The sequence below is a fragment of the Arachis ipaensis genome, chromosome B10 (assembly GCF_059453495.1).
Source record: "Arachis ipaensis isolate K30076 ecotype BB chromosome B10, ASM5945349v1, whole genome shotgun sequence".
Lineage (NCBI taxonomy): Eukaryota > Viridiplantae > Streptophyta > Magnoliopsida > Fabales > Fabaceae > Arachis > Arachis ipaensis.
The window spans coordinates 53,661,188-53,667,843 of record NC_142435.1 but is presented as its reverse complement, the minus strand read 5'-3'; the positions used below and the strand labels follow the sequence as shown (position 1 = coordinate 53,667,843).

Sequence of the window (6,656 nt, the reverse complement as noted above, 5' to 3'; positions counted from 1 at the left end):
TGTTTTAGTTAAACTTCTTCCCTTCCCCCTCTACTCTTTTGTTTTTCTTTGTTATTTTCAATTCTGTTTGCTAACCCACTAACTGTTTGATATATTGCATCACCCACAACTAACAGTAATTCTGACACAAATACTGTCTGCACCTATTTTCTTTGCTTGTACTTGTTGGTTGTATGACAGGGAGAAGAAGTGGGGCTTCAACATCCTTTGATTCTGAACCTGAGAGAACCTTCCTTAGACTAAGGAGGGAGGCAAAAGAAAAACGTGTAGTTGGTGCTGAAGAAGAGGATGAACACTTTGAGGAATACTTTGAACCAAACATGGAAGAAAACATGGAAAATCATCATGAAGAAGAGACTCACAACCATGGCAGAGGAGGTGGAGCAAATCATGCTGGGGAGGATAGAAGAGTTTTAGGTTCCTACATCAATCCAAACCCAGGCAATTGTGGAAGTAGCATCCAAAAGCCAACAATCCATGCCAACAACTTTGAACTTAAACCACAGCTCATCACCCTTGTTCAGAACAATTGTTCGTTTGGAGGAGGTGTTCAAGAAGACCCCAATCAACATTTGACCACCTTCCTGAGAATATGTGACACAGTGAAATCTAATGGTGTCCATCCTGACGCCTATAGACTGCTCTTATTTCCTTTCTCACTCAGGGACAAGGCAGCCAAGTGGCTGGAATCCTTCCCAAGGGAGAGCTTGACAACTTGGGAGGATGTGGTGAACAAATTCTTAGCAAGATTCTACCCTCCTCAACAAATCAATAGGCTGAAAGCTGAGGTTCAAACTTTCAGGCAGCAAGATAGTGAGACTCTGTATGAAGCATGGGAGAGGTTCAAGGACTTAACAAGGAGGTGTCCACCTGACATGTTCAACGAATGGGTGCAGCTGCACATTTTCTATGAAGGGCTCTCTTATGAATCAAAGAAGGCCGTAGACCATTCATCTGGAGGATCTTTGAACAAGAAAAAGACCATTGAGGAAGCCATAGATGTTATTGAAACAGTAGCAGAAAACGACTACTTCTATGCTTCTGAAAGAGGGAACACAAGAGGAGTGATGGAGCTAAATAATGTAGATGCTCTATTGGCCCAAAACAAGCTCATTACCCAGCAGCTAGCTGACCTCACCAAGAAGATGGAGAGGAACCAAGTAGCAGCAATCTCATCTTCATCAACAATCCAAGAAGGAGTGAATGAAGAAGCAGAGGGGAGTCAGGAGCAAGCCAACTACATTGGGAATTCACCAAGGAAAAACTATGATCCATACTCCAAGACTTAAAATCTTGGATGGAGAAACCACCCAAACTTTGGGTGGGGAAGTGAGCAAGATCAAAACTAAGACCAGAGACGTTATAACTCCAACAACAATGCAGCTCACCAGCAATTCACCTAGAGGACATCTCAACACCCCCACAACAACACTTCTCCACACACTTATCAAAACCAAAACAGCACATCTGCTCCGAACCACTCATCAATTGATGACAAGCTCTCTAAGATTGAAGCCTTACTTAAAGGAATATGCCAAGAGATTCAAGAAAATAAGGTGTTCAAAGAGGATGTGCGAGCCAATATTAAGAACCAGGGAGAGACCATTAGGAAGCTGGAATTCCAGGTGGAATATTTAGCTGATAAGATTCCCAAACCTATAGATAGCTTCCCAAGTGACACGGAGAAAAACCCCAAAGGAGAAGCAAAGAAAGTAAGATGGGAAGATTGCAAAATGGTCACTACAAGTGATCAAGAGGCTGAAGACAAGCAAGGCAAACTTCTCGAACAACCTGAAGACAACTCAATAAAGGAGGAGGATAGAGATAACAAAGAACCAGAAATGTCACAACAAGAGTTGCTGAAGCTCTATGCAACCTTTCCTCAACTGCTCAATGGTGCTGTGAGAAAGAGAATATACTCAAGGTTCCTAGACTTGTTTGCATCTCTGCATGTTAACATACCATTCATCAAGGCAATTCAACAAATGCCTGCATTCATCAAGTATATGAAGGAACTTCTTCCCAAGAAAAGCTCACTCAAGGGAGGGCAGACTATAGTGATGAACAAGGAATGTAGTGCCCTTATTCAACCTGAGTTGCCTACAAAAAGAAGAGACCCAGGAAGTTTTCATATCCCTTGTGCCATAGGTGAAAATATGTTCGACAGAGCACTATGTGATTTGGGGGCCAGCATCAACTTACTGCCCTTATCCCTGGTGAAGAGGCTGCAGATCAATGAGATAATGCCCACAGATGTCATTGTCAGACTGGCTGACAAAACTCAAAAGCAAGCAATAGGAGTGGTGGAAAATGTGTTGCTAAAGGTTGGGAAGTACTTTCTCCCAACAGACTTTGTCATTCTGGACATGGAAGAAAGTCACACTCACCCAATCATATTGGGAAGACCTTTCCTAGCTACAGCCAGAGCACTTATCGATGTAGAGAAAGGGGAGCTAATATTGAGAATCCATGATGAAGGACTTAGCTTCAATGTCTTCAAAATCTCACAAGAAACAGATCAAGAGGACAAGGAACTAAGCACAAACGATAAGGAGACACTGAAGGAGGAGACAAGCACTGAAGCACAGCCAGTTCATTCTGAAACCCCCTCAATTGATAAACAAGGAAAACAGCAATTGCCACAACTCAAGGAAAAGTTGGAGGAACCTAAACCTCTAGAGGCATGTGAAGACAACATCACAACTCCTTGGAGAAAAGAGGTCACTGATGAGCGGATAATTTATACACTTTTTGGCATTGTTTTTAGTATGTTTTTAGTAGGATCTAGCTACTTTTAGGGATGTTTTCATTAGTTTTTATGTTAAATTCACATTTCTGGACTTTACTATGAGTTTGTGTATTTTTCTGTGATTTCAGGTATTTTCTGGCTGAAATTGAGGGACTTGAGCAAAAATCAGATTCAGAGGTTGAAGAAGGACTGCTGATGCTGTTGGATTCTGACTGCCTTGCACTCAAAATGAATTTTCTGGAGCTACAGAACTCAAAATGGCGCGCTTCTAACTGCGTTGGAAAGTAGACATCCAGGGCTTTCCAGCAATATATAATAGTCCATACTTTGAACGAGTTTAGACGACGTAAAAGGGCGTTGAACGCCAGTTCTAAGGTGCTGTCTAGAGTTAAACGCCAGAAACAAGTCACAAACCAGAGTTGAACGCCAGAAATACGTTACAACCTGGCGTTCAACTCCAGAAAGAGCCTCTGCACGTGTAACATTCAAGCTCAGCCCAAGCACACACCAAGTGGGCCCCGGAAGTGGATTTATGCATCAATTACTTACTTCTGTAAACCCTAGTAGCTAGTTTATTATAAATAGGACTTTTTACTATTGTATTAGGGATCTTTTGATCATCTTTGGACACCTGGCTCTTAGATCAGAGGGGCTGGCCATTCGGCCATGCCTGGACCTTTCACTTATGTATTTTCAAACGGTAGAGTTTCTACACTCCATAGATTAAGGTGTGGAGCTCTGCTGTTCCTCAAAGATTAATGCAAAGTACTACTGTTTTCTATTCAATTCATCTTATTTCGCTTCTAAGATATTCATTCGTACTTCAACCTGAATGTGATGAACGTGACAATCATCATCATTCCCTATGAACGCGTGCCTGACAACCACTTCCGTTCTACATTAGATTGAATGAGTATCTCTTAGATCTCTTAATCAGAATCTTCGTGGTGTAAGCTAGAATGATGGCGGCATTCAAGAGAATCCAGAAAGTCTAAACCTTGTCTGTGGTATTCCGAGTAGGATTCAATGATTGAATGACTGTGACGAGCTTCAAACTCGCGAGTGCTGGGCGTAGTGACAGACGCAAAAGGAGGGTGACTCCTATTCCAGCTTGATCGGGAACCTCAGATGATTAGCCGTGCCGTGACAGGGCATCTTGGACCATTTTCACAAGAGGAGGGGATGTAGCCACTGACAACGGTGATGCCCTTGCATAAAGCCAGCCATAGAAAGGAGTAAGACTGATTGGATGAAAGCAGCAGGAAAGTAGAGGTTCAGAGGAACGAAAGTATCTCTACACGCTTATCTGAAACTCTCACCAATGATCTACATAAGTATTTCTATCCTTGTTTTCTTCTCCATTTTCGAAAACTATATAATCAATTATTATCCGCCTGACTGAGATTTACAAGATGACCATAGCTTGCTTCAAGCCAACAATCTCCGTGGGATTCGACCCTTACTCACGTAAGGTATTACTTGGACGACCCAGTGCACTTGCTGGTCAGTTGTGCGAAGTTGTGAACCATGGTATTGGCATCATGTTTTTGGCGCCATTGCCAGGGAAAGAAAGAGCAATGAATTTTACATAATCAAAGTGTAATCACAATTTTGTCCACCAAGTTTTTGGCGCCGTTGCCGGGGATTGTTCGAGTTTGGACAACTGACGGTTCATCCTGTTGCTCAGATCAGGTAATTTTCTTTTTGTTTTCTTTTCAAAAATTTTTTCAAAAATCTTTCAAAAAATTTCTCCTTTGTTTTCGAAAAAAAAAAATAAAAAACAAAAATGTTTTCAAAAATATATTTTTCTTCAAAATTTTTCAGAATGAATTCTAATGTTTCATATAACATGTTTTAGCTTGGCTGGCTATTAAGCCATGTCTAATTCCCAGGATGTTGATTGAGAACTATGAATTCATTACATCCTTTTTCCCAAATATTTTCAAAAAAAAATATACAAAAAAATTAGAAAATCATAAAAATCAAAAATATTTTTGTGTTTCTTGTTTGAGTCTTGAGTCAGATTTTAAGTTTGGTGTCAATTGCATGTACATCTTGTATTTTTCGAAAATAATCATGCATTCATAGTGTTCTTCATGATCTTCAAGTTGTTCTTGGTAAGTCTTCTTGTTTGATCTTTGCATTTGCATGTTTTGTGTCTTTTCTTGTTTTTCATATGCATTCTTGGATTCTTAGTGTCTAAGCATTAAAGAATTCTAAGTTTGGTGTCTTGCATGTTTTCTTTGCATTAAAAATTTTTCAAAAATGTGTTCTTGATGTTCATCATGATCTTCATAGTGTTCTTGGTGTTCATCTTGACATTCATAGCATTCTTGCATGCATTCATTGTCTTGATCCATAACTTTCATGCATTGCATCATTTTTCTTGTTTTTCTCTCTCATCATAAAAATTCAAAAATCAAAAAAATATCTTCCCCTTTTTCTCTTAAAATTTCAAAAATATGGATTGACTTTTTCAAAAATTTTTAAAATCTAGTTGTTTTTATGAGTCAAATCAAATTTTCAATTTAAAAATCTTATCTTTTTCAAAATCTTTTTCAAAAATAAAATCTTTTTCATTTTTCTTAGTTATTTTCGAAAATTACAAAAATCTTTTTCAAAAATCTTTTTCTTATATCAAATTTTCGAAAATAACCATAACAATTAATGTTTTGATTCAAAAATTTCAAGTTTGTTACTTGCTTGTTAAGAAAGATTCAAACTTTAAGTTCTAGAATCATATCTTGTGAATTCTTGTGAATCAAGTCATTAATTGAGATTTTAAAAATCAAATCTTTTTCAAAACTAATTTCAATCATATCTTTTCAAAAATATCTTCCTATCTTATCTTTTTCAAAAATTTGATTTTAAAATATCTTTTCTAACTTCTTAACTTCTTATCTTTTCAAAATTGATTTTCAAAATTTGTTTCAACTAACTAACTAACTTTTTGTTTGTTTCCTATCTTTTTCAAAACCACCTAACTAACTCTCTCTCTCTAATTTTTGAAAATATCTTCCCTCTTTTTCAAAATTTCTTTTTAATTAACTAATTATTTTAATTTTTGATTTTTATTTTCGAAAATTACTAACACTTTTCAAAAATTATTTTCGAAAATCACTAACCATTTTTGAAAAACAATTTTCGAAAATTCCCTCTCTCTCTTTTCTTCTCCTTTTCTTCCACTCACCTAAAAGGAACCTCCATACTTGGGTAAAAAGGATCCCTATTATTATTATTTTTTCTGTGCCCTCTTCTTTGTCATATGAGCAGGAGCAAGGACAAGAACATCCTTGTTAAAGCAGATCCAGAACCTGAAAGGGCTCTGAGGAGGAAACTAAGAGAAGCTAAATTACAACTATCCAGCAAGCACCTATCAGAAATTTTCGAACAGGAAGAGGAGATGGCAGCTGAAAATAATAATAATGCAAGGAGAATGCTTGGTGACTTTACTGCACCTAATTCCAATTTACATGGAAGAAGCATCTCCATTCCTGCCATTGGAGCAAACAACTTTGAGCTGAAACCTCAGCTAGTTTCTCTGATGCAGAAGAACTGCAAGTTTCATAGACTTCCATCTGAAGATCCTTTTCAGTTCTTAACTGAATTCTTGCAGATCTGTGATACTGTTAAGACTAATGGAGTAGATCCTGAAGTCTACAGGCTCATGCTTTTCACTTTTGCTGTAAGAGACAGAGCTAGAGTGTGGTTGGACTCTCAACCCAAAGACAGCCTGAACTCTTGGGATAAGCTGGTCACGGCTTTCTTAGCCAAGTTCTTTCCTCCTCAAAAGCTGAGCAAGCTTAGAGCTGATGTTCAAACCTTCAGACAGAAAGAAGGTGAATCCCTCTATGAAGCTTGGGAAAGATACAAGCAGCTGACCAAAAAGTGTCCTTCTGACATGCTT

General features: G+C 38.2%; 2 non-coding genes across 2 annotated transcripts; both read right to left on the bottom strand.

Moving 5' to 3' along the window:
* Positions 1–773: 773 nt before the first annotated feature.
* Positions 774–877, bottom strand: LOC148580067 (small nucleolar RNA R71). The gene has a single exon (XR_015899477.1). It is a non-coding gene; the product is annotated as a small nucleolar RNA R71 (small nucleolar RNA).
* A 5,671-nt stretch (positions 878–6,548) lies between these two features.
* Positions 6,549–6,656, bottom strand: LOC148580066 (small nucleolar RNA R71). Its single transcript, XR_015896320.1, has one exon. It is a non-coding gene; the product is annotated as a small nucleolar RNA R71 (small nucleolar RNA).